Genomic DNA, 8,899 nt, shown 5'->3' on the forward strand with positions numbered 1-8,899 from the left:
AAGCTATTGTTTCTTCTCTGCCTGCTCCTACTTGGGTGAGGACCGCCCCTAGCCCCTTGGCACTTGCGTTGGTGGTGATTACAGTCACACGATTGGGTATGAAAGACTTGAGGCTGGGTGCTTCCGCGAGTGCATTCTTCACGTCTTTAAACTCTATTTGGCACTGATCACTCCAGCTGAACACTGTGTCCTTTTTCAGCAACTGTCGTATTGCAAATGTCCTTCCTGCAAAGTTCCGCACGAATTTGCTGTAAAATTCCAGCATCCCCATGAAGGACTTGATTTCGTCCTTGCTCTTCGGGGGCACCAAGTTCGTAATGGTGTTTTGGAGCTCTATTTTCGGACGGATTCCCTCTGCTGTTACTTTATGTCCCAAAAAATTCAGTTCCTTGCAGCCAAACACGCACTTTTCTCTTCTCACCGTTAATCCTTGCGACCTTAACCTGGCCAGCACTTGTCTCAACCTCTTGTCGTGTTCTTCATTGTCTTTTGCGAATACCAGCACATCATCCTGGTAGCATAGGACGCCAGGGAGATCAAGATGTTCCCCATCAGTGTCTGGAAAACGGCTGCAGCCGATACTAAACCAAATGGCATCCTCCTGAACTTGAATGCGCCCATGGGTGTCACAAACGCCGTGAGTTCTTGCGACTCTTCGTGCAGCTTGATCTGAAAATAAGCTGAGGTGAGGTCAAGTGTGGAGAATATTTTTGCGCCCTCCAGCATGCTCATCATCTGGGTGATGTTGGGCAGTGGGAACCGGTCGACCACGACCTCCTTGTTCAAAGCCCTAAGGTCAATGCACAAACGAACCGACCCATCCTTTTTCTGGGCTCCTACAATTGGCGCCAACCACTCTGTCGCTTCCACAGGTTCGATGACTCCTGCTTTGCACAGTTTCTCCAGTTCAGTCTTCACCGCTTTTTGGATGGCCATGGGTAGCTTCCTTACCTTGGCTACTACAGGCTTGGCATTTTCTTTCAGTTTGATCTTGTGGCAGTAATTCTTCAAACACCCCAGTTCTTCACTAAATACTTCTTTGAACTCTGTCACCAAATCTTCCCTCGATTCTTGCACTTCTTGTATTAGGATTTGAGGATTCCTATTGGGATTAAGGTAGACCCCCAACTCCTTCTGTGCCTGCCAGCCCAGGATGTTGTCGCCGACCGTAGACACATAGACCTTGGACACTGTTGTTCTGTCCTTGTATTCTACAGTGTCCCAGATATAACCCTTCATGGAGATGGGGCGACCAGCATACCCCCCAGGCCTTATATCCATCCTACTCAATCTAATCCTCCCCTTGGACACCCGTGAGAATTCCTTTGCGCTGATGATAGTTATTCTTGAACAGGAATCAAACAACGCCTCTACTTCAGTGCCTTTTACTTTTATGGTGTCTTTGGGGCTGCAGACCTGACCTTCACCTACTTGCAAGACTATTTTGTCACATACTGTGTTCGTCCTGTCCTTGCTCTGTTTGCTAAATCCCTGTCCACTCCTGCAGTATTGCCTGAAATGACCTTTCTTGCCGCACTTGTTGCATGTGAATTTGAGGGCAGGGCACTCCTTGTCATTGGCCATGTGCCCCTGCTTTCCACATCTATAACAGGTACCCTTGAATGACCATCCCATTTTGTTCTCTTTCTGCTCTTTACCTACTATTTTCTGACCTTTGACCACTGACACAGCTTCACATTCGGTCACGACTTCGCTTACATTGGGTTTGTCTTCGCTTCTTTTCTCCCCACTGTCCTGTTTGATTTCACTGACGCACTGCAACATGTGTTCTACCTGTTTTGTAACTATTAATACTTCCCTCAGTGGCGGGTCGTCTTTCAACCACAACTCCTCACGTACATGTTCGGTCCTACACGCTAACACAAACTGGTCCCTGATCCTCTCTTCACTTGCGCCCCCAAACTTGCAAGTCGCGGCTAGTTTGCGTAGATCAGACACAAAATCTTCTAAAGATTCCCCTTCCTTCTGTACCCTCTTTCCGAAATGGTATCCCTCCATAATGGTGCTAGTCTTAGGAAGGAAGTGTAAATCTAATTTTTTCAGACTGACTTCCAACTCATTTAGACCCCTTGCTTCCTGCGCCCCTAGATCTGGGAGGTGATCCAAAACTTCTTCCCCCTCTGCCCCTAGGTAGTATGACAATAGGGCTACTTTCCTTTCTAACCCCAGATTTGGGCCACACACAGTAGCATAATTCAAAAACACCTTTTTCCATTTTTTCCATTGTATTGCAGGTTCCCCAGGGTTTGTTAGGAAGAAAGGTGGAGGCGTCACACACACTGCATGATGACAATCTCCCAAAGGGCCCTCCCTGGCTTGTGCAAACTACACCACAAGCTTGTAAGCCACACCAAGTTTATGCCTACACTCAGCTATGGCCACCTTGCCTTCCCTGGTCTGTTGACTAAAAAACTGGAGGACCTATATATAATGGCATACAGAAAAGTCTTTAAACTCCCTCACACGACCAGGTGTTCATTGATCCGTTTGGAGTTTAACATCACAGCAATGGACATCGAATGCAAAAAAGACATAGTCAAACTCCAACATAATGTGATCAATGCTTGCCCGGGCACAATCAGGGCTGCGCTACAGGTGATCTTCTCAGATAACAACAGTTGCTGGGCAAGGTATTTCTTGATTGCCACACAAATATTGGGACTAACTTTCGAACTTTCCACAGACATACCACTTACAAAGTATAGCTTAAAGATCCTGCTAAAAACATGTGGTGAGAGCATCTCGAGGCAACAAGATCTTGGACGGATCGGATCAGTCTTAAGTGCAGAAGGCCTAAGTACCTCACAAGAAAGCCCTACATGTCAGTCCTACTTAAAAGCAGGTCTTGGAAGGCAAGACATACAAAATGTTATGAGAGTGAGGCTCTTAACTTTGCCCATACAAGATTGGAAAGCCCACTGGAAAAACTGGTCATCTAGTGGCGACGGCTGTTGTCTGTGTCAACATTCCACAGAATCTGTGGAACATGTTATTTGCTGTTGTCCAGCTTTGCTGCCCCAAAGGCACTTGTACCTAAGAACTATGTTCATATGCCACGGTGTTAGATCATGTAAGGAGGCTCTTAGGCACATCTATACAACCACAGTCCCGATGGAGCTGGCACTAATTGGGAAGTTCATGCTGCTGCTGGAATGCTCATACATTTAGCCAGAGAAATGACAGTAGTATGAATTAGTCTTCAAGCACTATTGACAGTCAATACCATTTACACCTGTATTTTCAATAATACATATGCTTTCACTCATTTTCGGTAGGAATATGATGCCTCAGAGCAGTTTTTGTACTTTCCTCGTCTGACAACCTTTGCATGTGTTGTGTTTTTTTATCTTATTTCTGTATTTTAAACATTTTGTTTTATTCAGAGTTTATGCATTTTATTATTACCTTTTCTAAACATGCACTTTCTGCTATTTTTGTACAGATTTTAATTAATCATGCAATGAAGATTTTACTTTTATAAGGTCCCAAAGGCGAGACCGATTGCATTGCAAATGCTTGTTTTAAATGCTTGGGGCAGATTTTCAAGAAAGTGATGCATCTCTGCATCACAGCAGAGAAGTGTCAGTTTACTTGCGTCACGCAAAAAAACCTTGCGCTACCATGGCACAAGGATTACAATGCTGCGCACCATGGCACAAGGATTGACAGATGCACTACGCATTGCTGGAGTCGTGTTGAAAGCACAACGCAACACCAGCAATGCTCAGGAAGACCCATACCTGTTGTGCTGCATCACTCCTTACGCTTGCTTCAAGCAGGCGTAAGGTTTTGATGCAATGGCGTTGTAGAAGTGGTGCAGTGAAACCTTGTAGAATTCACTGTGTCACTTTTACGAGGCTTTCTTGTGTTAGAACTCCCACCCTGCATACATTATACCTGACGCAGGTATAATGTAGCGCAGGGCTTTACAACCTGACGCATCTCTCTAGATGAGTCACGTTGTAAATGTATCGCAATGTGGCGCATTGTTTACACTGGTGCTGTGTCGCAAAAGTGACGCAACAGTGGCCCCAAAGTGTCTCAGAAGGCTTGTAAATCTGCCCCTTGGAGTTTACAGGTTAGAAGTTAATACTCCTCTCTGACTCCCAGGGGGGCAGACATTCGTTTGGGCTGTGAGTTGAGGGAGAACAGGGGCCCATGGCAGGGGGATGCTTCCCCTCCAAAATACTGCATGAAGGTAGACACTGATGTCTAGTGGGCATTCTGCCTACGGGGGGATAATTGGGTGTAGTTGTGCAAATCCTCCTTAGGGGGTCAGAAAGACTGTCTCGCTTCTTGTTGGAGTGAAAGAATGGCCACGTCCATGTTGGACAGCCCCCACCCCTATATTTAAAAAGGAAAAAAAAACATTCTCTGGTGTCTAGTGGGCTTTCTGCCCCCGTGACTTTAGGTTTTAGGTGGTGGGGGCATGGCCTTGCCCATAGTAGGCAGCCACCACCCCTATACTTATTTTAAAAGTAGGGCTTGGGGCGAAATGCGGGTAATTACCACCATCTTCCCCTTTGATGTGGCAGAAAGACGATCTCTCTTGTTGGGGTCAGGTACATGGCTATGCCCATGGTGGGCAGCACTCACCCCCATATTAAAAAAATAATAATTTCCTTGTGTCTAGGCGGCTTCACAATATTTTTTGGGGGTGATGGCATGGCCATGCCAATAAAGTGAAGCACTACCCCCTAGAATTATATAAAACAAATCGACTCTGGGGTCCAATAGGCTTTCTGCCCCTCCCCCAGGGGGTAAATTGGGATAATAGCTCCATCTGCCCCTCAGGGGTGCAGAAATACTGATCAGGTATGGAGGTGCAGAGAGCACAAGACATTGCCCAAGGAGCCACTACCCCAGAATCGCTGGTGTCTAGTGGATAGATTCCTGCTTGGGGATTGCTCTCCTATGGCAAACCCCAAGCAGAGATTCTCCCCTTCCCAACGATACCTGTCCAACCTCAATCAGTGCTTGTGGGGCTGAGATGTGTACCTCAAACACATATGCATTGAAAGTATGACCCATTAGCTTGTTTTACTTTCACTTTAGTGTAAAGAAGTCAGTGTGCTTTGCAGGCTGATCGTCATTACACAAAAACCAAAATAAAGACTCAGGCTGCTCAGGAAGCTCTTTCTCAGCAGCCGAGTCAAAACAATAATGAAGGAATCCCTCTGGTGCTCCGAACCAGAAGCCCATGCATGTGCCGCCCCAGTGTCAGCCAATGGCCAACATTCGTACTTAAGATGTTAAGGAAACAGTCCTACTTTCAAAACAAAAGTTGGTTCCCTGCCTACAGCCAGTTCTCCTTCCCCCAGAAATTGTTTTCATAACTCACAAAAGGGAAGCGGTCCAGAGTGACCCCCTCACCCTTTGCAAAAGAGTAATGCCACAACTTGAGGGTCAATAACTTTTCAATAGTTTGCAACCAGAATGAAAGTCTTAAAACTTTGACATGTAGCGTACAGATTAAGTATTTGGATGAAATTCCCAAAACACGTGTTATAAATACCGAATTGGTATCCAGTCGCAATGGCATTATAGAAGTCACTGGTTTTCTCATTTCAGGTCTACTTCACTTCTGTTTCTTCCCTCAACCCTTTCCTCCCATAAGGCCACTCATGTGCTCTGTACTTCCACAGCAGCCAGAGTCAGTGGTGAATGAATGTAGGCTATTTGAGCATTATATATCCTGTGGACAGCAGAGGATGCGACATGGTTCATCAGGAGCAAATCATATATTTAAAAACACTAAAACAAACACAGACATTACACATTCAACTCTACATAAAATGAATCTCTCACCGTATTTCAGAAAACATTGTTTTAAATATTAAAATATGGTAGAGAATTCATTTCACTCACAGTTGATTCTGTAATGTTTATTTTTGTTTTTTAAATATTATTTGCTTCTGATAAAAGTCCTCGGGTGTGAAATGTGCCAGTTGCTGAGCCAGACAGACCATCCGGGTTATAATGAATGGGTGTCAGGGAAGTGCCATGTGACATGCGCATGGTTTACCCTTGTTAAGACTCCTGATTCTTTATGAATATGCAATGAATCTCAGACTCGAGTCACCACTAATCTGCCAGTACTAACGTTGCTACAGAAAAGATGTTGAACCAAAATTCTCATTCTGTGCCGACAGTAATCCAAGATTGTGCATGATAATGACAAAATAGAGGCAGAAAAGGGGATTGGGGTGAGATATAAGAGATGTCAAGAGTGACGAATTTCTTATAAACACATGACAACTGTTATTTTCTTCTCTTACATCATTTTTAATTTCGTGCAGATGTTTTTCTTGTACATGGATTTCAGATGAACAGTATCATTTGACAGAAACTGGAAAGAATACTCAAGATTCCCCCGAGAAACAGGTGAACTATAGTAAACACTCAGTATATCAATGGCACAATACCTTTATCCTGCTAGAGGTAAAGGAAATGTTGTAAGACTGTTCCTATTTTAATATATTATAGACAATTTGTAATGACAATTGTTAAAGCCTCACAACACGAGGAACCAAACAGAAACACAAATTTGTAGAGGTTTTGTAAATACAACTGCAAAGGCCCAAGTCGCAGTTGTCATAGAACAACATGGAAGGTGAGACAGTGTTCAAAGCTTGTAAGAGCATTTCAAGAATCCAACATTAGTTTCACAATACAAACAAATGTTGCTCCCCTAAGCTAGTTATTAATCTGAGGGCTGTGAAAAAGTGGTAGTAAAGGTTGAAGAGGTTGTAGGCTGCAAGGACATTCTTTAAAGAGGTCACATGATATGAGGGAATTCTTTGAAATGATGCTGCAGAGATGTTCAGAGGTGCACCATAAGCACACAAGTTCTAAGAAGATGACTGAGTGTCCAGCTTGAAGATTTTCTCGGCTGGAAAGTCAATGAAACAGGTGAACGGCAAAACCCATGTAGAGGAAAACATGTGAAAAGTAGAGCCCCAGCAGAGCTTTCCTCTAATCAAGAAGGAGAAATGTCAAGCAAATGGCCCCAGCTGAATATGCCTTTTATAGATGGCAGCATCCTCAAATCCTGCTGTAGCTACTTGAATCCTGTTGTAGAACTTCAAATCCTGGGACCCTCAAGCACAGAGGTAGATCCTCAAATGAGGCGTACTATCACAGCCTTTGGAGTGGCAGCATGATGACAGTATTGGCTGAGCTGGTGATGGGGGGGAGGGGGTCATAACTGGGCAGTACATATGTGTCAGGGACAATCCTGGACAGCATGATCTCTGTCATGCTAGTGTAGACAACATCCTGAATAGCAATGCCTTGAGAAAGGGATGTAGGTGGCTGCTAATAATTGTCAGAACCAGAGGAGGCTCGGGGTGGAGATGAACCATCACAGTGAGAATAGAAATGCTACAAGGAATAGCAACTATTCACAATAATATGTCAAAGTTACAGAAATAATAAATAAACCACAGCATAATGTAGGGAACTCTAACTAGATATCAGCTTTATGTGTTAATTATCATCAAACTCACTTTATTCAATTTATTGCAGTAAATCCTAAAAGCAGATAAAAATACAAAATTCATAAAAGTCGCAAGGATAAGACAACAGATTTTCAGCGAGCAGAATGAAACACCACTACTAAAAACCTAGATACATAAAAACAAACAGTACAGTTGTCTAAAAATTGGAGGTACAGCAAAGCAGGCCTTTCTTAGTTATAATTCCAATGACAAAAGTAGTGGCCAAATATACTTGTGTCTCAGATTGGCAAATTCATGACAGATAAAAACAACATGTAAAGTGTCAAGTTCAGCAACCATATCACATATGCAAATAGCAAGTTTTGATGATTGATGCCAGCCGACTAAAGCTGTGGGAACAAATTTAGACAGAAATTAGATAATACATGTCAATGCGAAGTAAGCATAGCCAATGTTAGATACCATTTCACCTGGGGTTTTAACCATAACATAGTATCTGCTTAGGCTTTTAGTCTGAAGCGGTCCTCCCTCTTTTTTGTACAGATTCACTTAAAGCTTCCTTGGCCCAAGTGATATCCTCTTTACAAATTAGTTCTGGGCTGGTGAAGAGTTCTTGTCTACCCCAACCATTCAAAACACACTTTTAAGGTACTGCAACCATGGAATTTGATGAGATTAGTCTAGCCCCAACAGTCTAATTCATTGTTTAACCATGCAGGAAACCATACAATTACAGGACGAATACCTATAAAATCAGAAATGAACCCTATGTTCAATTCCTTGTGCCCAATGTCTGCTGGCACTTTCTGTGGCACTCTAAGAATTCCACATAAAAAATTGTTTTTGGCTACTTGGATAGTGTGACTGGACTTGTAGCCCCAATTCTCGGAGCCACATACCATAATTGGAATTAATTTGGCTTTGCAAAGTTTCACTATGGATTTTACATGAGGGCGCTGATGCTTCCTCGCAAAGGCATCAACACTGTGCACTAACCTGTTAAAGACCTGCACACATGTTCTCCTCAGGGTATCCCAATTCAGTTGGTGGTCTGTTATAATTCCTAAATAGGAGAACTTGTCCAATTTGTGAATGGGCATGCCCAAGATCAAATGGGCTTTCTTTTTTATTTTTTGGCCTGCAACCATTGTGTAGGCTTTGGTCAAATTGTTTTTCAAACCCAGTAGCCCATAAAGTTTACAAACCACTCTATCAGGCACTGCAGGCCATTAGCTGTACTTGCTATGAGCAAAGTATCGTCTGCATTTAATAGTGCCGGGACCAACCTTTTCCCTAAACTTGGCACATCGTTGCAATGTGTGTTAAAAATGAGTCTAACTGGTAAATATATAAAAGAAAGAAGGCAAGGGAGCTAAAATACAGCCCTGGCGGACTCCTCTTTTTTTTTTGTTAAGTAA

The sequence above is a fragment of the Lissotriton helveticus genome, chromosome 7 (assembly GCF_964261635.1).
Source record: "Lissotriton helveticus chromosome 7, aLisHel1.1, whole genome shotgun sequence".
Taxonomy (NCBI): domain Eukaryota; kingdom Metazoa; phylum Chordata; class Amphibia; order Caudata; family Salamandridae; genus Lissotriton; species Lissotriton helveticus.